Here is a 27,716-nt window from a genome sequence, read left to right as displayed (position 1 = left end):
GGGAGCAGTGACCACAGTGCTATTAAATTAAACATACATGTAAATGCTTGGAAGTTGTTTAAAAACACTATATTAGAAGCTCAACTGGAGTGCATACCACAGATCAGAAAAGGTACCGCCAGGGCCAAGAAGATGCCAGCATGGTTAATGAGCAAAGTCAAGGAAGCTCTTGGAGGCAAAAAGTCTTCCTTCAGAAAATGGAAGTCTTGTCCAAATGAAGAAAATAAAAAAGAACACAAACTCTGGCAAAAGAAATGCAAGAAGACAATAAGGGATGCTAAAAAAGAATTTGAGGAGCACATTGCTAAGAACATAAAAACCAACAACAAAAAATTCTATAAATACATTCAAAGCAGGAGACCATCTAGGGAGACAATTGGACCCTTGGTTGATAAGGGAGTCAAAGGTGTACTAAAGAACGATAAGGAGATTGCAGAGAAGCTAAATGAATTCTTTGCATCTGTCTTCACAGTGGAAGATATAGGGCAGATCCCTGAACCTGAACTAACATTTGCAGGAAGGGATTCTGAGGAACTGAGACAAATAGTGGTAACGAGAGAGGAAGTTCTAGGCTTAATGGACAATATAAAAACTGACAAATCACCGGGCCCGGATGGCATCCACCCGAGAGTTCTCAAAGAACTCAAATGTGAAATTGCTGATCTGCTAACTAAAATATGTAACTTGTCCCTTGGGTCTTCCTCCGTGCCTGAGGACTGGAAAGTGGCAAATGTAACGCCAATCTTCAAAAAGGGATCCAGAGGGGATCTCGGAAATTACAGGCCAGTTAGCTTAACTTCTGTCCCTGGAAAACTGGTAGAAAGTATTATTAAAGCTAGATTAACTAAGCACATAGAAGAACAAGCCTTGCTGAAGCAGAGCCAGCATGGCTTTTGCAAGGGAAAGTCCTGTCTTAGTAACCTATTAGAATTCTTTGAGAGTGTCAACAAGCATATAGATAGAGGTGATTCAGTGGACATAGTGTACTTAGACTTTCAAAAAGCTTTTGACAAGGTACCGTAGCAAAGACTTCTGAGGAAGCTTAGCAGTCATGGAATAAGAGGAGAGGTCCTCTTGTGGATAAGGAATTGGTTAAGAAGCAGAACACAGAGAGTAGGAATAAACGGACAGTTCTCCCAATGGAGGGCTGTAGAAAGTGGAGTCCCTCAAGGATCGGTATTGGGACCTGTACTTTTCAACTTGTTCATTAATGACCTAGAATTAGGAGTGAGCAGTGAAGTGGCCAAGTTTGCTGACAACACTAAATTGTTGTTAAAACAAAAAGGGATTGCGAAGAGCTCCAAAAAGACTTCTCCAAACTGAGTGAATGGGCGGAAAAATGGCCAATGCAATTCAATATAAACAAGTCTAACATTATGCATATTGGAGCAAAAAATCTTAATTTCACATATGCGCTCATGGGGTCTGAACTGGCGGTGACCGACCAGGAGAGAGACCTCAGGGTTGTAGTGGACAGCACAATGAAAATGTCGACCCAGTGTGCGGCAGCTGTGAAAAAGGCAAATTCCATGCTAGCGATAATTAGGAAAGGTATTAAAAATAAAACAGCCGATATCATAATGCCGTTGTATAAATCTATGGTGCGGCCGCATTTGGAATACTGTGTACAGTTCTGGTCGCCTCATCTCAAAAAGGATATAATAGAGTTGGAAAAGGTTCAGAAGAGGGCAACCAGAATGATCAAGGGGATGGAGCAACTCCCTTACGAGGAAAGGTTGCAGCATTTGGGGCTTTTTAGTTTAGAGAAAAGGCGGGTCAGAGGAGACATGATAGAAGTGTATAAAATTATGCATGGCATTGAGAAAGTGGATAGAGAAAAGTTCTTCTCCCTCTCTCATAATACTAGAACTCGTGGACATTCAAAGAAGCTGAATGTTGGAAGATTCAGGACAGACAAAAGGAAGTACTTCTTTACTTAGCACATAGTTAAACTATGGAATTTGCTCCCACAAGATGCAGTAATGGCCACCAGCTTGGATGGCTTTAAAAGAAGATTAGACAAATTCATGGAGGACAGGGCTATCAATGGCTACTAGCCATGATGGCTGTGCTGTGCCACCCTAGTCAGAGGCAGCATGCTTTTGAAAACCAGTTGCTGGAAGCCTCAGGAGGGGAGAGTGTTCTTGCACTCGGGTCCTGCTTGCGGGCTTCCCCCAGGCACCTGGTTGGCCACTGTGAGAACAGGATGCTGGACTAGATGGGCCACTGGCCTGATCCAGCAGGCTCTTCTCATGTTCTTATGTTCTTAAAGTACCAGCCCCAGTCCATCCTCCTCCTGCTTTTTCTCCCAAATCTAGCACTGGGTAGCATATCAAGGAAAGCCAACAACATCAATAGGCCTGCACAGAGGTGGCATTCATTATATTAAAACCACTCCAACAAGACTTGAGGACAATAAGGGCTCATCCAGATGACTGCAAAATGTTTAACACGCCCACTGTGTGTGTTCATTATTTTTCGGTCGTCCAAATGACGTCTTGCGCTGTTACGCATTTTCGCGGGTTAAATCCGCTCCTTGCAATACCGGCAAAAATGTGATCTGCTGTTTAAAATCGGGAAACATCCGCTGTGCCTTCAGGAGACAGGATGCAATACCGCAGACTTTACAGCTGATGGGCGGTTCTTGGGTATTTCCCCTTGCCCCTTCTCCTCATTCCAGCCAATCACATATCTGCACTTTTGCACATGTGTGAGAATAAGCCTGGGAAAATTGAACCAATCATCGCAATGGTGGGGTGTTGGGGGGGTTCTGCAACTACTGCGCAGATGCATTTTATTTTTTGCCAGCCTGCAAACTGGGTGGCCACTCTGGGTGAGATCTGCAATGCACAGCAAGCGAGAACGGGGCTGCTGTCAGTTTCACGCCTGCCTCCGGAAAGCTTTGTCAATTTCATTCTACCTGCTGGGTTTTTTGTTTCAAATCATTTTGCTGGCAAAAGCCTATCACACGGCCGCCGCCACCTCAGCTCCCCTCCCCTCCCCTCCCCAAATCTTATCAATTGTCCCAAAGGGAGTGGCGGGCAGCCCACCCCTCACGCACGCTCCTAGGCGGGCTTGCCTTCACTGGGGAAAGCTGGCAGGCACAGCTGGTCTCAAGCTGCAAACAGTGGAGGGAATTTGTTTTACCTCGGCGTGATACACTTTATTCATTTGGTGCCATGGCTTAACCTGCTTCAGTGGCTTTAGGCACCTTGAGACACCTTGGAGAAATAAGTGCAATTGCCAGCGTGTGTATCTCCTTAGAGACTGGAGAACCATAGAGAATGAAATTGACAAAGCTTTTCTGAGGCAGGCGTGAAACGGACCAGCAGACCCTTTCTTGTTTGTATTTGCGATATTATGCTTAAACGAATGTGTGCTTTTCTGCCTTTATGGATGGATATTTAAGGAGATACACACGCTGGCAATTGCACTTAATTCTCCAAAAAAGCAAGAAACATGTCACACACACCCTCCTTCTCCCTTTCCTTCCCTCGGCAAAATGATTTGAAACTAAAACCCCAGCCAGTAGAATGAAATTGACAAAGCTTTCCCGAGGCAGGCTGAAACCGACTCCCCCTCCTTCTTCCTTTCCTTCTGCGGTGAGAACTCCTTTACAGCCATATTGTGCTTCGTTGCAAAGGGGGAGAGGAGCATACGTCATTTTTTTGCTGACCAATTGGTTGATGGGGGAGGTTTTAGAGGCGGAGCTTGGAAAAAGCGAAAAGAATATAGGGATCTTACCGCTGCAGGTGCGGGTGCAAAAAGATTTTTTTTTAATTGGGAAAGAGCAAACTAAAAGGCAAAGTGAGGACTATCAGATGACAAACCGAATATGGAAACTGTGGATTATCCCGCTCCGTTTGGATAAGCAGTAAGAATCAATAGTATTTTATGTCCCTGAAGTTTGTTTTCATTCCAGAAGACATTATGTTCCTTCCCTTGAGTTCTGCTTAAGTCTATATAGGTAGACACCACACTAAGTATATCCTTCTAACTGGATTGTCCAGCCTCTAGAGAGAGAGAGAGAGAAGTCTATTATATTGTGCCATAAGAACTTAAATTGAAAACACTACAGAATTCACTACAGTGCAAACCCTTGCACTCATCATGTTCTGAAATAGAACAAATAAAGACAGAAAAGTCTTCATGGGAGAGAGAAGTGATGATGGTTGAATGATGGATGCTTGAATGACAGATGGCTTCAGCAAAGTCAAATCCAAATATTGACATCTCATAATGTTCAGATAAAAGTTTCAGTGTTTGGTAGAGATGGGGGAGAAATTTGATTCAGTTCACATTTAAAGCAGAATTTATCAAATTCACAATTTCTGAAACATGAGAGCCTTCAAAATTCGCACTTATTCAAATTTTACATTGCAGTTCTCCAACCAGCCAATGTTTACAAAAATAATTCATGTATTAGGGGAAAATGTGCATTAAAATGAATATATTATGAAAATAACACAGAGATGCTTAATACTAGGAGAAATTGCTTGCAAAAATGTCTACATTAGACAAAACTGCAGACAAAAATGTGTTTGACAAAAGAAATTCATACGGAAATGCTGAAGAATTCTCATGAGGATTTTTTTTCCAAAAAGAATTACAAGTTTTACCAGAACTGTGAGGAACCATATGTACGACTGGAAAAAGGAGAAACTGAGAGAACAAAAATGGACAGATCCTTCCATCGCTAGTGTTTAGAAACTCCTTGATGAAGTCTTTTGTGAAGACATAGAATAAAAGAGCAGAGAGAGAGAGAAAGTCAAAACAGCAGAATATGTCTGGATATTTTCCCATTCTTTTTTTTAAAAAACACATTTCTAATTTCTTCTTCTAATTCTCTTCCCCTGAATATGTGAAGTATAAAGGATGTTGGAATTGTTTCTGTCCTTGTACAACTCATCTACTATATAGTCTCACAGAGTTATTCCAATGCTCACCCTTTCCTCTACATTTTTAGTTTTTCAACAATGCATCAACATATTTTAATTTTTTTATAACAATTATACTCTGCCCTTCCACCAAAAAGGCTCTCAGAGTGGCTTATAAAACTCAGTACTAAGATGGCCCCTGCCCTTAGGCTCACAATTTAAAAGAACAAGACAACAGAGGGGGGAAATTGAATATTGGTATATATGCGTATACATTTTTATAGCTGCATGCACAAATATTTAGAGAATCTTTTTACAAATGACATAAGCAATCAATCTTAAAGAGGAGGAAGCCAATGTGCAAAATGGAATGCTTAAGGATCGGGGACAAAATAAAAAATTAGCTTGTGTGGGAATAGTTTAACAATTTGTGAGTACAATTCATGCCCCCTGTTTTGAGGGAAAGCTGTATAAGTGTCATTTTCAACACAGGTTAAAGATTGATTTGATGATGTAAGACATGTTTTTCTTTAGACCTACTTTTGGGGCCTAGTAAGCCATGGGGGTCTGCCTGCCTCACCCAATCAAGGCTTATGGGCTCTGGGAGTGGTGACACCCCATACCTGATGTGTATGAGGAGCAAGGAGTGAAACTAGTGAGTGCTCTGGTGCTCTAAACCAGGGTGGAATCACCTAGATGTGGAAATGAAGATTGTGAGACAGATTCTTCACCATCTCACCCCATGAGACATAGATGCATGGACTGCTAAATTACATTAAAGCTTCAGATCATTGCAGATTATTATTATTTATTATTATTATTATTTATTACATTTGTATACCGCCCCATAGCTCTCTGGGCGGTTTACAACAATTTAAAACATTAAAAACAAATATACTAATTTAAAAACACTTAAAAAAACAATTTAAAAACACATGCTAAAATGCCTGGGAGAAGAGGAAAGTCTTGACCTGGTGCCGAAGAGATAACAGTGTTGGCACCAGGCGCACCTCGTCACAAAGATCATTCCATAATTTGGGGGCCACCACTGAGAAAGCCCTCTCCCTTGTTGCCATCCTCCGAGCTTCCCCCGGAGTAGGCACCCAGAGGAGGGCCTTTGATGTGGAGCATAGTATACGGGTGGGTTCCTGTCGGGAGAGGTGTTCCATCAGGTATTGTGGTCCTAAGCCATGTAAGGCTTTATAGGTTAAAACCAGCACCTTGAATCGAGCTCGGAAACATACAGGCAGCCAATGCAAGCGGGCCAGAATCGGTTTTATATGTTCGGTCCGTCTGGTCCCTGTTACCAATCTGGCCGCTGCATTTTGAACAAGCTGCAGTTTCCAAACCGTCTTCAAAGGCAGCCCCACATAGAGTACATTGCAGTAATCTAACTTGGAGGTTACCAGAGCATGGACAACTGAAGCCAAGTTAACCCTGTCCAGATAGGGGCGTAGCTGGGCCACCAGCCAAAGTTGGTAGAAGGCACTCCGTGCCACCGAGGCTACCTGAGCCTCCAATGACAGAGATGTTTCTAGGAGAACCCCTAAGCTATGGACCTGCTCCTTCAGGGGGAGTGCAGCCCCATCCAGGACAGGTTGGACATCCACCACCTGGTCAGAAGAACCACCCACTAGCAGCATCTCAGTCTTGTCTGGATTGAGCCTCAGTTTATTAGCCCTCATCCAGTCCATTGTCACAGCCAGGCACCAGTTCAGCACATTGACAGCCTCACCTGAAGAAGATTGATGATTTGATAGTGGCAGCAAAATATTGTTTTTTTGCTGCCCTCACTGCCCCTAAATACAGCTTACCATAGGCACTTACCAGTGTGTACTTGCATCCACCAGGACTTCATCTCTGTCTGCACTCAAGCCATCTCCTCTCAGCTGTGGGGTATAGCATGGAGCCGTACAAGCTCTACACAGGAGAGGGCGCTCAGCAATTGTATCATCTGCGTGGGTCATTTCTGTATTCCACAGTTCAACCAGGGTTTTGACAGGAGCGCCAGCTCTGTCAGCTGGAAAACTCCCCAGAGCCCTTTGGAAACCATCCGGATCCATTAGTCTCTGGGGGCGAACCAACTTAATAGGTCCCCCACCCTTGCAGAGGGGAAAAGCCGCTGTAAGTCTAAACTTCAGCAAGCAGTGATCTGTCAATGACAGAGGGACTGATGTAAGGCCCCCCACATTCAGATCACCATCTCCATGTCCAGTTGCAAAAACCAAGTCTAGAGTATGCCCTGCTACATGTGTTGGGCCAATGGCATATTGGGACAGTCCCATGGTTGTCATGGAGACCATGAAATCCTGAGCCACTCCAGATAAGGTGGCCTCGGCATGGATGTTGACATCCCCCAGAACCAGCAGTCTGGGGGATCTCAACAGTACACCCTAGACCACCTCTGTCAGCTCAGCTAGGGAGTCTGCTGGGCAGCGGGGTGGGCAGTATACCAACAGAATCCCCAGTCTGTCCTGCTGACCCAACACAAGGTGCAAACACTCCAGACTAGTAGTCACATGGACAGGGTGCTAGCAGAGGGAGATGGAGCTCCTATAGACCACAGCAACCCCCCATCCCCGACCCTCAGGTCTACCCTGATGCTGAACCAGGTACCCTGGCGGGCATAACTGGGAGGGACTGACTCCTCCCTGCTCACCCGCCAAGGTCTTGGTTATACATGCCAGATCAGCTGCCTCATCCACAATTAAATCGTGAATGAGGGATACCTTACTGTGCACCAATGTGGTGTTTAGGTGCAGCATCCGAAGGTCTGAGAGCTGGCTGATAGGGCAACCAACAACCCTGCGGTGTGGGTAGGACCAGAACAAGGCACAGTCATTAACTGCCTAGGCCATGTTCCCCTTACCTGGCAAGTCCTCCTCACAATGCCATATCTCCCTCTACCCATCACTACACTGATTGGGGGCCCTTCAAGTCTCCCCACTTGGCTCTGAGTCCTCTCTCCCAGGCACATGATTCAAGACCTTTGCAATCTGCAAAGCAGGAGCCACCTCAGCCAACTGGCTTATGTATCCCCTCCAGGGAAGGGACAGGTGGACGATATCAGCAACAGCTGGCTGAGTACCTGGAGGCCTGGTCCTGCAAGGTGTGACCAGGCGAATACAGTTCATGTCTATTCCATTAATAATAAGATTTTATATTAATAAAGTTGTGACCCTTGTGTGTGTGTGTTTTCATAGGATGCTATATGTTTTCCTTAAAGCTTGAGATGTTAACAATAATTAATTTTGGGTGGTAAAATCATTCTGTTTCTCTGCTGCTGATTTTATCAGCCATTATCAATATTTGTACCTAAAGCTAGTCTGAAACTTTCACCTTATTAGGTGAACTGTGGATATGCTGGCGTATCATCAAGATAAGACTTTTCTGGATTCAACTTGTTGATAAGAAGATATTGCAGTAAACTATATTGAAGAATGAGTTTGAAAACACATTTAAGCTTGCAAAACCCCTTTAAACAGAATGTTTGCAATTCTGGAAGTAATAAAATGGATTAGATTTCATTGTGTAGCTGAACAGAATACAGTATCTAATATGTCAGCCTTACATGACAGATTATTAATACGCTGCCACTGTTATCAGTAGATTCCAATCTGCAGTGACGGCCATGAACTTGAAGCTACTCTGTTTCCCCCTAAGTATCCTTGGCTTCTAAATCACTTTTCTCCTTTCAATACAAATGATTTTCTGCACCACAAAGAGCAGCATATATGTCCTCCCGTACAATTGATGACCTTCAGGTTGTTAAGTAATATATTTGTGTTAAACAGTAGGCCATAAATTGCTGCACAGATTAATCTTATTCATCCTGCTTGCTGCCATGGTTGTCCATGCTTACAGTATTTGGGAATGTTGCAGATCTATATAGAAGTGTCATCTAACTGTATCAGCAATGGGAACCTCTGGTCCACAGGCCAAACTGCCAAGCAACCCTGTTTGGTTTTTGGCTGGCCACAGTCACCTGTAACTCACCTGACATTAAATTATGTCAGGCGTGGGACAGATAAAGTCACAGCTGCCAGGAAACAATCAGGAATGCATGACTTAGAGTGCACCCACAATTTTCTCTTTGCAGGGGGCTTATATTTGGTGCTGTTTAAATTTGGTGCCAAACACAAGACTTGCTTTTTGGGCAAGAATTGGTTCCATTGGGTGCTCTATTAAGTGTGTTGGCATTATGCATAGGTGAGAAACTTGTGGCGTTCCAAATTTTGTTGAAACTCAGTTCCCATCATCCCATGATCAGTGGTCAGGAATGATGGGATTTGTAGTCCAGCAATATCTGGAGGAGCACATGAGTCCCACTGGTGTGCTAAGCAAATCGTCTCTTTTTTAAAAATCCTAATGAAAATTATTCACCATTTTAGTGCAAATTTCCCCCAAATAAACCTATTATTGTATGCAGTTTTGAAAAATGCACACATATCTGCAAGCAATTTTCCTAAAAAAATGCATTTTTGTATATTAGTAATATATTCATTTTTGCACTCTTTCCCCTAACATATGCATTTTGTAACATTGGTTGGAGAACTGCATTGCAAAATTCATGTAAGTGGGAATTTTGAAGGATGGCTGTGTTTTGGTTCTCATATTGTTTTGGAAAGTGCAAATTTGATAGATTCAGCTGTAAAAGCAAATTGAATTAAATTTCTCCTCCATCATAAGCACATCAGAAGAGCCTACTGGATCAGGCTAGGGCCCATCTAGTCCTGCATCGTATTCTCACAGTGGCCAATCAGAGGCCTATGTCACCAGCAGGACTTGAGCCCAAGAGCACTCTCTCCTCCTGCAGTTTCCAGCAACTGGTATTCGGAAGCATACTGCCTCCGACTGTGGGGGCAGAGCATAACCATCATAGCCAGTAGCCCTTGAGAGCCCTATGTTCCATGAATCTGCCTAATCCTCTTTTGAAGCCATCCAAGTTGGTGGCCATCACTGCCTCTTGTTGGAGCAAATGCCATAGTTTAACTATGCTCTGTGGGAATAAGTACTTTTCTTTTGTCTGTCCTGAATCTTCCAACATTCAACTTCATTGGATGTCCATGAGTTCTAGTATTATGAGAGAGGAAGAAAAATGTTTCTTTATCCACTTTCTTCATGCTGTGCATAATTTTATACACTTCTATCATGTCACCTCTTACTTGCCTCTTCTCTAACCTAAAAAGCCCCAAATGCTGCAACCTTACCTCATAAGAGAGTCGCTCCATCCCTTGATTGTTGTGGCTGCCCTTTTCTGAACCTTTTCCAGCTCTACAATTTCCTTTCTGAGGTGAGGTGACCAGAACTGTACATAGTATGCAATATGTGGCCGCACTATGCATTAGTATAATGGTAGGTAGGTATAGCATTGCAGCTTTGGTATCTTTTTCTCAAAGCATTTTGTGGAAAAAAATGGACCTATCATGTTCTCTCTGACGGGCTTCTTCTTTGGGGGATGAAAATAAGAATTGCTATTCATGCTTCATCACTGCATGGATTTAGCATAGCAAGAGTGTTTACCTTCATATGTGTATGTCAAACTACCTCTCAATGAGTGCAGGCAGAAAAGCTTAGTAAAGAGATCAGAAATCTATGAGCCCTAGGACATTTTTCCAGCAGAGTGTTCCTCTCCAGTTAATGCTTCTCTTAATTGGAATGATTGAGTGAATGTGTGACTTGCAGCTTTTCCTCATATGAAGAGTTCAGTATTTGGTTTAGTTAGTATCAAGAAAATGTGGACGCCCTTCGGCATATTCTATAAACAACAGCAAAAAAGTGGATCATTTCTTTTCTAATCTAAGGGACATTCCCCTTGGCTCTGTAGCTACCTAATCCTTTATTTAATCATGCTGAATTTCCTAGAATTGCTAGAGGGCATCACCGCCCCAGAATGAGACACAGTCTGAACAACTAAAACAGAATCAGAAATCAAGGACAAAACAGTTGAGTCAAGATGTGGATTTAGAAGCTTGTTTTGGTCACTAGAACCATATTTGAAGAAAGTCTTCTGGCTGGCGGACATCCTTTTTTTCAGGTCTCTGGGTTAGATGCTGCTTCTGCCACATGCTCTTTGCTTTGCATAAATTATATTTAATTAACCGGATTTCTGTCTCTGCATTCTTCACCTGACAAGGGAGCTCCAGCTCACTATGTTACAAGCAATTGCTGATTCAGCATACAGTGACACTGTGAGGGCTTTTAACTGAGCTGTTACAGCAGGGGTGGGGAACCTTTGGCCCACGGGCCAATCTTGACCCACCAGGAGGTTAGTTTCGCCTGTGAGGCCATTTTCCCTATATCACACCCACCCACAAGCTGACATTAATGGAGATGTCAGCCGATGGGTGGGAGGACAGGGTTTAATTCTGCATTGGCTGCGTGATCCTGTTCCCAACAGGGAACAAGATCGTGCAGCCAAGAAGCAGGATTTAATCCCTGATTATTAGCTGATGAGCACGGATTAAAGCCCTGAGCAAAAGTGACCTTTGGAGCAGGTGGCATATGTAGGCGATTTCAAAGGCCTTAAGACATCTCCTGCACTCTCTTTTGAGCTCAAGCAGGAGCATGGGAGCTTCAAGTCCCCAATCTTGAAAGCTTAAAAGGGGAGTATGGGAACTCTTGCAAAAGGATTTGCAAGTTTTTCCCCATTCTCCTTTTAAGCCAACAAAATCAGGGGCTTAGAAGGAAATTGCAGGGAGACTTGTAAGAGGCTTCTTTCAAGTCTCCTCCACTCCCTTTAAGTCCCCAATCTTGGAGCCTTAAAAGGGGAGTGCAGGGAGACTGACAAAAGGCATTTTGAAGGCCATCTGCAAGTCTCCCCCATCTGCCTTTAAGCCCCCAATCTCAGAGGCTTAAAAGGGAAGCATTGGGAGACTTGCAAAAGGATCTGTGAGTTTCCTTCCACTCTCCTTTTAAGAATTTAAGGGATTATGGGGGAGAGACTTGCAAAGCACAAGGGATTTTGACAGGTGAGTAGCCTTGCCCACCTGTCAATCATGTGACATCATTGTGATCCTGGTAAGGATCTGGCTCATGGAGTAACCCCCTCCCCCTGTGTTGTAGTTTTGTCTCAGACAGAGTTGATATTGATATTTACCTTCCCTTCTGTTTTTATGCAGTAAATCCAATAAGGGAAACAGACATAGATGTGACAGCCCTTTTAACAGCCTCTGAATATAATCAGATACACTCCTCTGGTTTTATTCCTCCTCACTGGAGGTGGCTGTTCCACCTCATCTGCCTTCTGTAACCTCCCTCAGATTACTGGCAGACCATGAGGTGGTTAGTTAGTTAGTTATTATTAGATTTATATCCCACCCTGCCTCCCAACAGGAGCAGGATTACCCCAAAGGAACAGTAAAATAAATGAGTGTGTATCCCAATGTTTCCCTTAGGTGCATGATATCTACTATATGGGTTCCAGTATTAATTTAACTTATATTTCCCCAGGATCCAAGATATCCAGGGGCATCCACAGAGGCAGCCCTTCCATATAGGCAAACTAGGTGGTTGCCTAGGGTGCCAAGGTAAGGGGGGAAGGCAAATTCAAAGAAAAAAATACAACTTAAAAATACAAATAAAATAATAAAGCTTTCATTATTTCAATTCCTGTGCACGTACAGAGGGAATCTGAATTACAATTATAAAAAATAAGGTGGTCCAACCCCTGTTCAAGGCAGGAATTCAAATTAAAGCATACCCAACAGGTAGCTGTCCATCTGCCTCTTGAGTGCCTCCACTGTCAGAGAGCCCACCACCTTTCTAGGTAATTGGTTCCATTTTCATACCTCTCTAACAGGTAGGAAGCTTTTCCTGATGTTCAGTTGAAATCTGCTTCCAGTAACTTGAGCCTATTATTCCATGTCCTGGACTCTGGGATGTTTTTCCTTTTCAAAGGAAAAACTTTATTTTAAACCACAAACATTTCTCATACGAACAGGCATAACTGGCTCAAAGGCTTGAATGATGCATTGTTACACTTTTTAACCTTTCCCTACCCTTTCTGTTTCCCTCTGTGTCTCTTCCTTAACACTATCCTTTACTAACACAACAGAACATCTCTTATTCCTACCCTATGTATTATCCAACCTTCAACCCTTTGTGATATTTCCATTGCCCAGCTAATTACCCGCTGAACTCTATTTACATCCCTAACTGAGGCACCTGCCGTTCCCATCTCTCATCCTAACTGACTTAACTGTCTTTTTCACTCTCCCCTTCTCAACATTACAATTACAGGATTGGCTAATGATGGAAAGGGGCAGAACCTAGTCCTGTCCATCACAATAGCTCCCCATCACAAGTCACTCCAAGTGAACATAGTAATTAGTTTGACATAGGTAGCAGAAAATCTTCCTGGTCACCATCACAATTTATCCTTGCAGATTGTGAATACCATCATCCAGAGAGGCTGCTCAGCAATATTTACAGGACTTGTGCCTTAATTTGGGGGGAAGTGGTGAAATTTTGATGCCAGGTTCATAATGCTTTGAAGAGTTTTAATGTGCCTTTAGAGATTTTTTGTTGCATCTAGATTTGGTGTCCTTTCCTATTCTTGGAGAAAAAAATATAATGTACTATTATTCATTGAATTTATAGCCATCCTTCCTCTTGAAGGAACACATTCTGTTCTCTGGTTAACCAGATACTTACAGTGAGCCCATTTACACGACATGAGCACAATAGCCCTGTCATCATTTAATGGCACGGGTGGGGGAAACTGTAACATTGGGAAATTATTTCTTCTCTGATCATGTTTATTTCACTTTCTTTTGTCATTTAGAGCAAGAAGTATTGTTTCAATAGAGCTTTGACATTTGTATCTCTACTATGCAAATACCCTCTCCCCACCAATAAGATTGCAACAATCAATTGCTAGAGTGACTAGAATAGAATAGAAATGAATAGAATAATGGAGAGGGAAACACAGTTTTTACTTTCTCTGCCTTTATTTCTTTGGGTGGTGTTTGCTGAAAATTCTAGAGCCGTGGGAATGCTAGAGAGCAAGCATACTAGTAGGCTCTCCATAAGTGCCTCTGTTTTACTTCATTGGTGCCTTGGGCATATTTTTTTTTATTTATTTCCCAAATCATTCACAGTGACAACCCACAACCATTCTAGTCTCGTGCTAACACCGAACAAGAAGACCCTGCAGGGTCTAACTCCCCTCCTCTTTTCTTTTTTAGAAAACTGTAGAATCATTTGGTTAGTGCAATTCACCTCACTAGCAGCTATGCCTCAAAGGCATTCACTCCCTGTAGAGTGGGCTGTAGTGCCTGCGCAGATATCTTTCCCAAAGAATTTGGCTAGAGAATAACAGCTGAGGCATCAATGCACTATAACCACAAATCGCAGCTAGCAGAGGCCTCCTTGGGGAGGAGCTGAATCAGAGCATCCTTCCAGCTCCCTGACATATCTCTTCCTGTTCGGATCTGCCCACTTTAGAGACTTTGCTGGTTCAGTTCTCCTAATGTAGGAAGGCTTGCAGGTATCTTACCACCACCTCTCATCCTACTGGGAGGTTTACATCATCGCTGATCTCAGGTGAATAAAGATCAAAGCACAGAGCTCACATTCCAATGTTTATCTTTGGGAAGGGGGAAAAGTTCTGTGCAATTGGGAGCACAGATTTACATTCTATAAAATATTGCAGCATGAATATAATTGTTAGTTTCTATGAGTTCATTATTAATTGTCATTGTTACCATATTCCTTAAATCCTCTTATTTTCTCCCTTCAGACACTGATGATTTTATAGGCTCAAGAGGGGTGGACTTAGTCTGTGAGCCCATTAAGTATGATAAGGTTTTATTCTTAAGCCATAGCAGGATGCTGTTTGAAGTTATACTGTGTGGGAGGGTTGTATGGACTTCTCTTTCCTGCTGTCTCTTTCACCCTACCCATGCTAACCTTTCCAATTTGAGGGGATTAGTGAAATATGCTCAAATGCTGCATATTTGTTCTTGGGACTGAGCAATTCAACAGAAGTTATTATGCCTGTATCAGACTAGGCATGACTGAGGAATTCTGTTTTTGTGAATTCTGATGTGAAGTGACCTGATCCATACCTGCCAGATGAATGTGCAGATTGGAACATAATTATTCTATTATTGTTTCACACTTCTAATTTTGTGGCATAGTTCTTGCCTCAAAAAGGTACCAGACTACATTAAAAACATGTATTTTAGGATAAAATACATTTAGAAATAATTAGGGATAGGGGAAAATTTGTTCATATTTTAATAGAATCCTACCTAGCACTTCCTTGAACCAAAATGTGAACCAAAAGGCAGCTATCCTCCAAAATGCACAATTCTCCCATTTATGCAATGCGGCTCTCCAAACAAAAAATGTTATATAAAAAAGCATTATTAGTGAAATGAATGCATTAAAATGTGTATATTAATTAAAACACTGTACAAAAATTATACTAGGGGAAAATGCTTACAAAAATATTAGGAAAAATGCACACAAAAATCTAAATGAATTTTTATGCAGACAAAAAAAGTTCAAAAAGTGATGCAGAAATGGGGCAAACTGAACTTAAAACAGGAAAAATAAACTGAACTGACAAAATTGTCAATCCTTTGAAATAATGCATACATTTAGGCAAAAATGCCTGTTCTCTCATAGGCAACTCCTCTGAACATCTTTTGGAGGGGGCACATAGACAAGGGTCTCATTTATTGATCTTGAGGTTTGGGAAGATTCATTCGGGGAAAGGTTGTCCTTGAGGTATTATTGGGATCTTGAGTTGTGTAAGGCTTTGTAGGTCAAACAAGCACTTTGAATTGTGTTCAGAAATAAATTGGCAGCCAGCATAGGCAGGTTGGAACTGGAGTTATATGTTCAGACCAGCAAATCCTGGCCAGTAATCTGTCCACCACATTCTTCAGCAGCAGCAGTTTCTGAACTGTCTTCAAAGGCAGCCCAACATACAATGCATTGCAGTAATCTAACCTGGAAGTTACCAGAGTGTAGACCACTGAAGCCAATCTATCCCCATCCAAATAGGTTTGCAGCTGGGCCACCAGCCAAAATTGACAGAAGACACACTACTCAATGGAGGCCAGTTGTGCCTTCAGTGACAATTATGAATCCAGGAGAACCCTAAGCTGCATACTTGCTCCTTCAAGGGGAGTATAATAATAATAATAATAATAATAATAATAATAATAAATTTAATTTCTTCGTCGCCTATCTGGCCAATGGCCACTCTAGGCGACTTACAAAATTGTTAAAATACATTTGATAAAATACAGTAATACAATATAAAAACAACACATCTGCAGCAACAATATTAAAACTGGGCAGGAGGCATTTCAGTTATAACAATTAACCTTCCCTGGATACCCCGAAGGCCTGCTGAAAGAGCCAGGTCTTTAAGGCTTTCCGAAATACATTTAAAGAAGAGGCGTGCCGGAGTTCTTGTGGGAGGGAGTTCCAAAGAGTGGGGGCCGCCACTGAGAATGCCCTCTCTCTTGTACCCGCCAATCTGGCTGTTTTTGTTGGTGGGATTGAGAGAAGGCCCTGTGTGGCTGATCTTGTCGGGCGGCATAATTGGTGGCGTTGAAGGCGCTCCGTGAGATAAACTGGGCCGGAACCGTGTAGGGATTTAAAGGTCAATACCAACACCTTGAATTGGGCTCGGAAAACAACTGGTAGCCAGTGTAGGTCGAACAACACTGGTGTGATGTGATCTTGGCGGCGACTATTCATAAGTAGTCGAGCCGCCGCATTTTGTATCAGTTGTAATTTCCGGACCGTTTTCAAGGGTAACCCCACGTAGAGCGCATTACAGTAGTCCAAACGAGAGGTGACCAGGGCATGTACCACTAGTGGGAGCTGGTGAACAGGAAGGTAGGGTTGCAGCCTTCGTATGAGGTGTAGTTGGTACCAGGCTGCCCGGCTCACTGCTGAAATCTGAGCCTCCATGGACAGCCTGGAATCAAGCACAACCCCAAGGCTGCGGACCTGGTCCTTTAGGGGTAGACTCACCCCGTTGAACTTCAGTTCAATGTCACCCAACCTTCTCTTGTCCCCCACAAGTAGTACCTCGGTCTTATCAGGGTTCAACTTCAGCTTGTTCCTTCCCATCCATCCACTCACGGATTCCAGGCACTTGGACAAGGTCTCCACAGTGAACTCTGGTGAAGATTTAAACGAGAGATAGAGCTGAGTGTCATCCGCATATTGATGACACTGCAGCCTAAATCTCCTGATGATTGCCCCCAGCGGCTTCATATAGATGTTAAATAGCATGGGAGAGAGGATAGAGCCCTGTGGCACACCACAATTGAGAGGCCAAGGGTCTGATACCTCCTCCCCCAACGCTACCTGTTGGTACCTATTGGAGAGAAAGGAATGGAACCACTGTAATACAGTGCCTCCAATTCCTAATCCCTCCAGGCGAAGCAGAAGGATACTGTGGTCGACAGTATCAAAAGCCGCTGAGAGATTGAGGAGGACAAGAAAGGTGGATTCTCCCCTATCTAATGCCCTCCTCAAATCATCTACCAGAGCGACCAAGGCTGTTTCAGTTCCGTGACCAGTCCTGAAACCCGATTGGTATGGATCCAAATAATCCGTTTCATCCAAGTGTGCTGACAACTGGTTGGCCACCACTCGCTCAATGACCTTGCCCAGAAATGGCAGATTCGAAATTGGGCGGAAGTTATCGAATACTTGGGGATCCAAGGAGGGCTTCTTTAAGATGGGCTTTACAATTGCCTCCTTGAAGGCTGATGGCATCACACCCTCTTTCAAGGATGCGTTTACCACCGCTTTGATCCCCTCACCCAATTTCTCTCTGCAGCTCACAAGGAGCCACGAAGGGCAAGGATCAGTAAGACAAGTGGTTGGCTTCACAGATGAAATCACCTTGTCCACTTCCTCAGAAGGGAGAAGCCGAAACCGATCCCAATTTACCGGCATGCAACTGGCCAACTCTGGTTCATCCACTGTGTCCACGGCGCACGGGATCGAGCTCCGTAAGTGTTCGATTTTATCGGCGAAGTGTTTTGCTAATAAGTCACAGGAGGCCTTTGACTGTTCCAAGGGTTCCTGAGCAACTGGACCGACCAGGCTTCGGACCACCTGGAACAGCCTCCTGGGACAGCACTCCGCAGACGCAATAGAGGCAGCAAAGAAAGCCTTCTTTCCTACCTTTATTGCCACTTGGTAGGCAGCTACTGCTGCTCTAACCTGTGTCCGGACATCTTCGGAGCGGGATTTCCGCCACCGGCGCTCTAGTCGTCTCACCTCCTGTCTCAGACTACGCAACCGTGGTGTATACCATGGTGCTAGCTGAGTTCTGTTCAGGGGGAGAGGACGTTTCGGAGCCACCCGGTCTAATGCCCTGGTGATCCCCACGTTCCACTCCTTCACCAGGGTTTCGACCGGGCGACCTTCAGCAGGTTCCAATTCCCCAAGCGCAGTCAGGAATCCATCTGGATCCATCAGGCGTCTGGGGCGGACCATTTTAATAGGTCCTTCACCCTTGCGGAGGGGGCATGGCAACGAGAAGTCCATATTTACCAGGTAGTGGTCTGACCATGACACAGGAATGGCAAGAATCACTCCCAACTTCAGACCACTTCTCTCCTCTCCCAGGACAAATACTAGGTCGAGAGCATGACCGGCTACATGGGTGGGCCCAGTATTACTTAGGTACAGTTCCCAGGAAGCCATGGTTTCCAGGAAATCCCGAGGGGCTCCTATGAGAGCGGCCTCGGCATGCACGTTAAAGTCACCCAGAACCAGCAGCTCTGGGGACAATGCCCGTACAGCCGAGACCACCTCCAGCACCTCGGCCAGGGAATCTGCCATGCAGCCGGATGGGCGGTATGCCAGCAAGATCCCTAAACTGCCCTTCGGGCCCAACCTCCAGTACATACAATCAACAAATTGAGTCCTATGGAGGGGAGGTCTGGCAAAAACCAAGGACTCTCGATAGATGACTGCCACACCCCCACCCTGCCTTCCCACTCTCGGCTGCTGTGCGTAACGGAAACCTGGCGGACACATGGCCTCAAGAATTGGAGCAGAGGCTTCATCCAGCCAAGTTTCCGTAATACATGCCAGGTCTGCGCGCCCATCCAAGATCATATCATGGATGAGTGAGGTTTTCTGAGCCACAGACTTGGCATTACATAACAGCAGTCGAAGGTCGGTAGGAACCTTGCATCCCCCAGTTTTCGTCTGGTTCTGAACAGACCCGGAACATGGGATGGATATAATGCATCTGTCCCATGTTCCCCTATTCCGGCATGGTCTGCTAGCAGCACCCTTCCGGTGCCTGCCGCCCAAACTTCCTATAACTTGGCCCCCCACCTCCCTCTCCGGCTTGCACATGCCTCTTATCTTTATCTGCTTATCAGCAGGCCACCCACCCTAATAAAATTCATCCAGAGACCCGCCTCCGTACCCTATAGCAGCAGTATTTACCAATTTAAAATAAATTAATTAAACCAATTAATTAATTAATTAATTAAATTACATCAAATTAAGTTAATTAATCAATTAAACCAATCAATTTACATCAAATTAAGTTAATTAACTAAATCAATACAATTCAACTAAATCAATACATTTCAGTCCAATTCACATTCATACACACACACACATTCATACAACTATACATCCATACATACACCAATTTAAAACAGGAACCGGGTTGTGATAGCCGGCCAGAATGGTAGTCGCAGCCGGCCGCAATGATAAATCAGAGCAGAAGCATTGAAGCTGTATTAACTGTGGAATACTTGGTCCGAGTCACGGCGATAAGGTCCTAGCCAACCTGGGCGGGCAAGTAATGGCAACGACGACAGCACGATGGCGATATAAACAGCGTCCCACCAACAGCGCACCCCGGGATCAGGACGGCCCACAGCTGCAACGATGGCGTCAGGCAGCAGGCAAACGGCAAGCGGCACGGCGACAGCAACACAGCAATGCCCCAATGCCCCAGTAGCGGCCAACCCGCGATGGCAGCCACAACGCACGAGCAGGAAGCCCAGGCAAGCAGGCAGGCAGGGCACGGCCGCGGCGAAGGAGAAACAACAGGCCCCGGGGCAGCACAACCCCCAACAACAAGCAAGCAAGCAGGGGCCGCAGCGACACAAAATGACGTAGGTCACACGTGACGGCAATGGCGTCCCGACCACAGCAGCAAGCGACAAAGGGGCGGCGAGCCACAGCAAAAACGCAGCAGCAGCCGTAGGCCGCAGCAAACCCTACGGGAATCTAGAACAGATTTCACCTTACCCATCTGGGTATGGGAACCATCTACTAACAGTGTTTTCTGGATTGAACTTCAGGGTTTTGGTCCCCATCCAGTCCATTACCAAGGTCAGATATTGGTTCAGTACATCCACTGCCATACCTGAGTGATGTAAAGCAGAAATTGAGCTGCATGTCATTGCCTTGCTGACAACAGTGCATTCCAGACCTCCAGATATTCCCACTCAATGGCTTCATGTAGATGTTAAACCGTGTCTGCAATAAGACTGACGTCTGAAGAACCCCACACAGGAGGCTCCATGGGGCCAAACAATAGCTGCTGAGCACCACCTTCTGGAGCTGACCATCCAAGTAAAAGCATGATCCATTATATCAAAAACTGCTGGGAGATCAGGGACTTCCCCTCAGAGTCTCTCTCCTGCAGTGGGGTAGTCGACTAGAGTCTCGGGGACTCTTAGACCCCTTACCTTTTTGGGAACAAGGTGCCATCAGGGCCCCTATGTCTCCAGCATCCTACAAGGCAGTTAGTATGAAAGGGGAGTATGTTGGCCACTGAAAAGAGACTTCCAACATGCTTCCTTCTCCTTTCCTGCTGATTGGAGCCAATCACAGTGAAAGGAGGTGAGGCAGCCACTGAAAAGACTCTCTTCAGTTGTTGACACTCTCTCTCAGGGCCAGCTCTAAAGGGTGGCCAGGTGGGGCACTGGCCCAAGGGCCCCTGGAGCTACAGGGGCCCCTGAGGGGCCCCTCCACTCCCCTTCCACGATCCGCAGCAACAGCTGTGTATCGCAAGGCAGGAGCTTCCGCTTGCCCACCATTTCCTTGCCCCACCTACCTGTCTCCTGCCTTTTAGCATTGCCGTTAATGAAGATGGCGGCCAAGGTTTCTCTAAGGTGCTGAAGCCCCTGCCACCATCTTGGTTGATGGCAGAGATGCACGAGCATAGCATACATGCATGCCATCAACCAAGATGGCGGCGGAGGCTTCATCCCCTTAGGGAAACCGTGTCCACCATCTTGGTTAATGGCAATGCTAAAACACAGGAGACAGGTAGGTGGGATGAGGGAATGGTGGGCAAGCGGAACCTTCTGCCCTGTGATCCGCAGCTGTTGCCACAGATCACGGAAGGGGAGCGAAGGGTCCCCTGTAGCTCCAAAGGAAGGGGAAGTGAAGGTAGGTAGGTGTGGGGTGTGGGGGGAAGGGGAGTGGAGACAGGTAGGTGGGGGGCATGGGGGGCCACACATGCACACACATGTGCACATGCCAGGGCCCAGGGCAAGCTGATGCCCAAGGGCCCTGGCATGCCTGGGGCAGGCCCTGCTCTCTCCTTTCATGCTTATTGGCTCCTAGGGGTATCTATTGTTGTTGAAGAAGGCATTAACAAGGATCTTGTTCTCAGCCCACAGCAAAACAGGGAGGCGTGGCTGTGACCATCTGGGAGGGACCCTGCACTTCTGAATTTGCCACTGCGCTACTGCTCTCCTGACATAGGCTGTCATAAACAGCAACCAAACCAACCTCAGTGCTAAAACTGGCCTAAAACCCCAGTTGACATGGATGCAGAAAATCATTGTAATCCAAGACTGCCTTCGATAAAATATGTATTTAAATGCATATTGAATAAAATACGCCTTAGATAGAATATATATTTAAAAAGAAGAAAGGGGGTGGGAGCCATGGGGGCTACTTCATCCGCACAGAGCAGGGAGTGTGGGGGCTTCTGTGTACCGGGCAGAGCAGAGCTTGGAAGATTACTTTTAAAAAGTAATAAATTACAGTTACAGTTACATGACCTCCCAAATGTAGTAATTACTATTACAATTACAATTGCTCTGAAAGTAACTGATTATTTTACTTTTACTCAAAAGTAATTGCTACAATTACATTTTAGTTACTTTAAAAAAAATGCCTACAAGGTGCTAGCCTTGGCTGCTGCACATCTAAGTAGCCTAAAACAACATTAAAAATAAGCACGAACACACAGAGGGTAGTAGAATATTTTTTTTTATCCATAAGATTAACAGAATGGCATAACAGAATCTCACATCCCCTCACCCCGCCCCCAGCAATGATGATACCCCAACACACATATTTTTGTATATATATATATATTGCCTCCAGCTCTTTTCTCCTTTCACTCCTGTCAATTTTTAAACAATTGTTTTCTCCACCCCGTCTCTCTCTCCACCTCCTCCCTCGTCGCCTCCATAGAGCATGAAGGAAGAACAACGCTGCACAAAAGCCCAATTTGAAGCACATGATTTTTATTCACAAATCAGAGGAGCAGAAGACTTCCCATGCTCCCCCCCCAAGTAATGCCCAAAAGTAATGCTGGAAACATTACAACTACTCCTCAAAAGTAATGAAGTTACTACTCGTTCTATTACCAGCAAAATTTAATGAAGTTACCCACTCGTTACTCAAAAAAGTAATAAATTACAAGTAATTCGTTACTTGTAACTAGTTACTTCCAAGCTCTGGGGCAGAGTTCATGCCGGCTTCTTTCACACGTCCTCTCTTGAAGGCTCCTGTTTGCCTTCTGTTTCCCTCAGGGGCTCCAAAACTGTCTCACCTCCTCAGCTGCTGCCTTTCTTCTGTAAAACATTTGGAGAAAAGCATCTAGTCACAAGCTATAGAGCAACAGAGTGTTGCCCTTCTCCCTTTGTCTAAAAGTGAGATCCAGGGACATCCACAAATGGCACGAGTGAGTCATCAGCACTTTGGCCATGGCCATGCATAGATTTTCATGTTCCAGGAAGAATTCTTTCATAGCACCCAAGACATCCAAGCAAGTAACTGTGAGGGAGGAGGGGCAGAGGAGGGGGGGAGAGAATTTGGCTGCCTTGTTGATTTATGTGTGGTCATCACCACCCTGCTCCATCCTCTGGTGAATACATCAAGTCAATATGATAAAAAAGGAATTGAAAGTGTACAGCCTGGTGCAGGTTCATGTCAAACCGCACCCAGACAAAATGGTCTTGCTGCTTTTTAAGGACACTAGTGTGCACATAGCCTTATTCTTTCTCAGTGTGACTCCTGTAATTCTCTTCTTTCTGGCCTGCCTCTTTGTCAGCTTCAGCTCTCTTCCTCTCCCCCCCCATCACCATTTTAACTCTGCTGCTTATTTCATTTTGCGCACAAAATGTTACATTCGCTTCACTGGGTTCCATTTCCTTATCATAGACCCAGTTCAGGCTACTATTTTAGTTTTTAAATCACTCTTTGCCCTCTCTGTCTTTTCTTGTCCTCTGCTCAGGAAACTCTATTATATGAAATGCTGTAATTGAATTATCTAGCCTGCTGTCTGGATGGGGTTCGAGGTTGTGGTGAATTTGGAAGCTCCTTGGGCAGAGCAATCCTAACCCCTAATCCATGCTGCTGGAAGATTTGGGATAAGCTTCCCACAGAGGCTTCTGCACTTGCCAAAAGCACCACCCTGGGATATATTTGTTTGATGAGGGTGTTGCAATGAGTTAAAATTAAAATGTTATACTGAAATGAAATCAAATAATGCAAAATGAAACATATGCTTGTTTTCCTTGCTTTGTGAAAAGTATGGGAGTTTTCCGCTTATCTGCTTCGTTAGCAATTAAAGATGTTATTCCCAGCTTGTAGCATCAAAGGTCAAGGATAAAGGAAGTCTGAAGATGAGAACAGAGAAGTGGACCAGAATAGACAGATGCTGAGAAATTAAACAATGATGTATTCTTAATGAGCTATGCATTTCTGATACTATGTATGTGACGCATCTATAGCCTATAAATATGATGACTGTCAGCTATTCGGGAGAGCCACTTGATTGGGGCCCTCCCTTTGCAAAGGTTTTAATAAAGGCAAGACTTTTTACTGATCTGGTCTCGTCTCCATTCCTTATTGGCATCTCAAGGAATTGAGAGCCTTTATCAGTCGGGCTTTCATCCAGGCCTTGCTCCTTTTGTAACAAGGGAATCCAATACATTTAATACCCTTTGTTTTGATGTGGTTTCTTCTTGATTAATAACTCATTACTTCTAGTCCATGCCTCTCTGCCTCCTGACATTCACACCTCTCTTTTTACAACTGTTTTAACAATATTTGAAAATGTACTTCTCCTGAGCCTTTGACCTCTAATCTTTTACTTCTCTTTTCTAGTTCCTTTTGTTTCCTTTCTCCTGTCCTACTGGTTTTGTCTTATAGATTTTAAGACTGCAGTCCTGAACACTAGGGAGTAAGACCCATTGGACAAAGTGGGATTACTTCTGAGTAAACATGCATGTGGTTGTACTTCATTACTGCAGAAATGGGATGTTTATATATATATATCATCCTTGTCACTCCAAACACTGTATCACCTGTGTGTACCTCAGGGAGACAGCCACTTTTACAAGCACTAGGACAGGCAGGACATATTACATCAAACAGAACATCACCTGCAGGTCCTGCAATCTAGTTTGCATCATCGAGTGCAAAAGACCAGGATGTCATATCCAATATGTAGGAAAGACCACAACTGACCTACGCACGCGCTTCAGGAACCACAAGTCGGCAATCTTGACAAAAAGAGTGGAGCAACCAGTTGCAAAGCATTTTAACATCGAGGGTCACAGCCTGTTGGACTTTTCCATAACAGCGATAGAGATGCCAGCAGATCCAGCAGCATTGACTAAAAGGGAGAACTTTTGGATTTACTCTCTGGACACATTGGCACCACATGGCCTGAACCTGGAGTACAGTACCACCACTACTTAGCTTCTGCAAATAAAGCCCCTCTGAGCATTCCATCCTCAAAGCTCTATAATTGCCACCTTGGTAACAGCATTTGTATGTTAGCAGCTGATGAAGGCAGAAGCTGAAACGTTTTGTTAATATAATAAAAACCTCTGTTTGGTTAATCACAGTTATGTTTACATATATTTTAGGTGATTAACGGAATCCTTACAGGGATCCAGAGCAAGCTTGAGTGAAGTTCTGTTTGTTGCTTTCAAAACTGTCTTATATATATATAATAATAGTACAAATGACAATCCACACATCCCTTTTCTGGATGTCCTTCTTACCATTGAAAACAACAAAACAGCCACTGATCTCTACAGCCACTGATCTCTACAGCCACTGATGCCCACACCTATTTAAACTGGAAATCCTGCCATCCTAGTGTTGATGTGTGAGCGTTGTTGCGTGAACAGCATACGTTACTTTGGAGTTAAGTTGAGCAAGAAACTTCACAGAGGCTTGAGGAAGGTTTAAGAGTCTTTACTAAGACATTATGGCCAAAGGCTTAAGAGGATAGATACAAGTAGAATTCTCCCCCCCCCTTCAAGGATAGAACTGCTTGCTTCAAAGACACACACAGAAGAAGGAAGAACTAACAGCAGGCTGTTACTTTCCCAGCTGTTATCTCCCATTACCATGGCAACGGCTGGCCTTGGATTGTCTGCTCTCAGGCCAGCAAAGACATAACTCCTCCTAGCTACAGATTTCAAGACTTTCAGACTTGGTGGAAAACAACCAGGCCTAATAGGTCAACATGTTCCCCTTTTTCCATCATGTCTGTCAATTACAAATAAATCTCAGCAATACATTTCAACAATACAAAGGTAATACATTTCAATACATTGCATCATACAGATCCAGTTTACATTTCGGTACATTTCAGAACATCTCTGTACATTTAGCTAAAACTTTATTCAATCAAACTTTCGGCTGAACACAGGTCAAATATAGTGTCTCTGGATCCATCTCAACATGTTTATGCATACCTGGGCTGGTAATTACCCCCACAGTAAATCTCTCAGGCGGTTTGCCAATGTTCGCTCTTGTAGAGCGTCTCAAAGGAACTGGAGTTTCTGCTCTCTCAGCCCCCCCGTTTGAGCTGGTACTTCGCACAGCTTGATCAGGAAATTCCTTCTTATTTCTACGTTTCCCACAAATGAGTTCATTTAATGCATCCCTGAGAGGAATTTGTGTGCCTTCCACTTTTATGTCAAGGTTTGGTTTGAATGTTTGTGCTTGTGTTTGTGCTTGTGTGTCAGCTGATCCTATAAGAATGACTGTTTGCCTTTGATCCCAAGGCTTTTCTGCAACTTTAATGCTTCTGCTCAGAATTAATTGCTGTGTTTCTGGTAACCAAACTCTGAAATATGCATTCTGAAATCCCAAAACAAATCCTTGTTGCGCTCTGGGTGCAAGTTTGCCTCTTCTTTTTCCCTGTGGAATGGGTACCCAGCAACGTGCCCCAAATTTCTGAATGTGTTGTATTTTCGGCTTTCTCCCAGTGAGTTTCTCATAAGGTGACATTCCAATGGCACTATGTAACACCCTGTTGTGAATGTAATTCACATACAAAATTGCCTCTCCCCAGAAAGAATTCCCTAAACTGGAATCCATTAGCATGGCTCTCATTGCTTCCTGAAGCACCCTATTTTTGTTCTCTGCAGTCCCGTTAGAAGGTTTAAGTGCTATTTTCTTACTTGCCAGCACTTCATGCATTGCTTTACTCGTGAATTCCTCTCCCTGGTCTGAGTGTATAGCTTTCACAGTAACGCCATGTTAAGTTTCGATTCTTTGAATGAACAGTTTCAGCTTCTGCTCTGCTTCACTTTTATGCTTGAGCAAATAAAGATTAGTGTATCTAGAAAAATCATCTATGATTACCAAAAAGAATCTCGCACCTCCTCGTGAAGTGTTTATTGGCCCTGATAAATCAACATGAACTAACTGGTAGGGAGCTGTTGTGGTTCTCTCAGCCTCCCGGTTTATTGGTGCAATTGTCATTTTCGCTTTATGACATGCATCACAATCCATTAACTGTCCACAATTTTTCAAGCGCATGTTTTCACTATGCATAGGGGTTTTCTTAATTGTGTCAAAGTTTGCATGCCCCAGCCTCTGATGCCATTCATGGACACAGCCTTGATGTGTCTGTGCCTCAGCGTTTAACACAGCACACCCTGCTTGACTGCTTTTTATTACAAACTGAGAATCATTCAGGCTTCCCTGCATGCACACTTGATCTCCCCTCATTACATAACATTTGTCTCTGTCAAACAACACTGAAAACTCACAACTGGTCAGTTTTCTCACAGACAATATGTTATGAGACAGTTCTGGTACAAACAAACAATCTGACAGTATTCCAAGATTATCAAATCTCACCAGTCCTCGGGCTTCCACATTCTTACATGATCCATCCGCTAGTTGTACAAAGTCCTGCTCATCTGTAGACGTGTAAAACAAACTCCTGTCTTTGATTAATATATGGCTCACACCACTGTCAAGAATCCAGTCAACAGGTCCTAAATCTTGAGACTTCTGTTTACAAACAAAGTTCACACTGCCGCTCTGTTTCCAGCCTCCGTCCCTGGAGTTGCGCTTGACTACACAGTCCTGCTGAAGATGCCCACGAGCTCCACAAACATAACAAGCCTTTAGCCGCTGCTGCTCCTGCTTGTAATCCTGCTTGCTTCCGACTGCCTCCTTCGGCACGGCACTTTTCGCCTCCTGTCTCTGTTGCCATTCCTGGGTCAGCTTTTCTTCAATAAATGCAACATTCAGCCCCCCATTGGGCATGGCTTCAATTCCCATGACCAAATTATTCCAAGTCCCATCGAGTGAAGC

At 44.2% G+C, this 27,716-nt stretch overlaps 1 protein-coding gene across 16 annotated transcripts in view; it reads left to right on the top strand.

Moving 5' to 3' along the window:
• PTPRD (protein tyrosine phosphatase receptor type D) overlaps positions 1–27,716 on the top strand; it is a 2,140,456-nt gene that overhangs the window by 836,816 nt on the left and 1,275,924 nt on the right. Inside the window, exon 8 of one of the 16 annotated variants that reach the window (XM_061629603.1) lies at positions 17,695–17,869. The exons of the other annotated variants lie outside the window; for them this stretch is intronic. The gene's annotated coding sequence lies outside the window, so the exon portion shown is untranslated. The remainder of the gene's footprint in view (positions 1–17,694; positions 17,870–27,716) is intronic. 16 annotated transcript variants of the gene reach the window in all.

This window comes from Rhineura floridana, chromosome 1 (genome assembly GCF_030035675.1).
Source record: "Rhineura floridana isolate rRhiFlo1 chromosome 1, rRhiFlo1.hap2, whole genome shotgun sequence".
NCBI lineage: Eukaryota > Metazoa > Chordata > Lepidosauria > Squamata > Rhineuridae > Rhineura > Rhineura floridana.
Note: the sequence above shows the minus strand (reverse complement) of the source record. Positions and strands in the feature narration are given on the sequence as shown.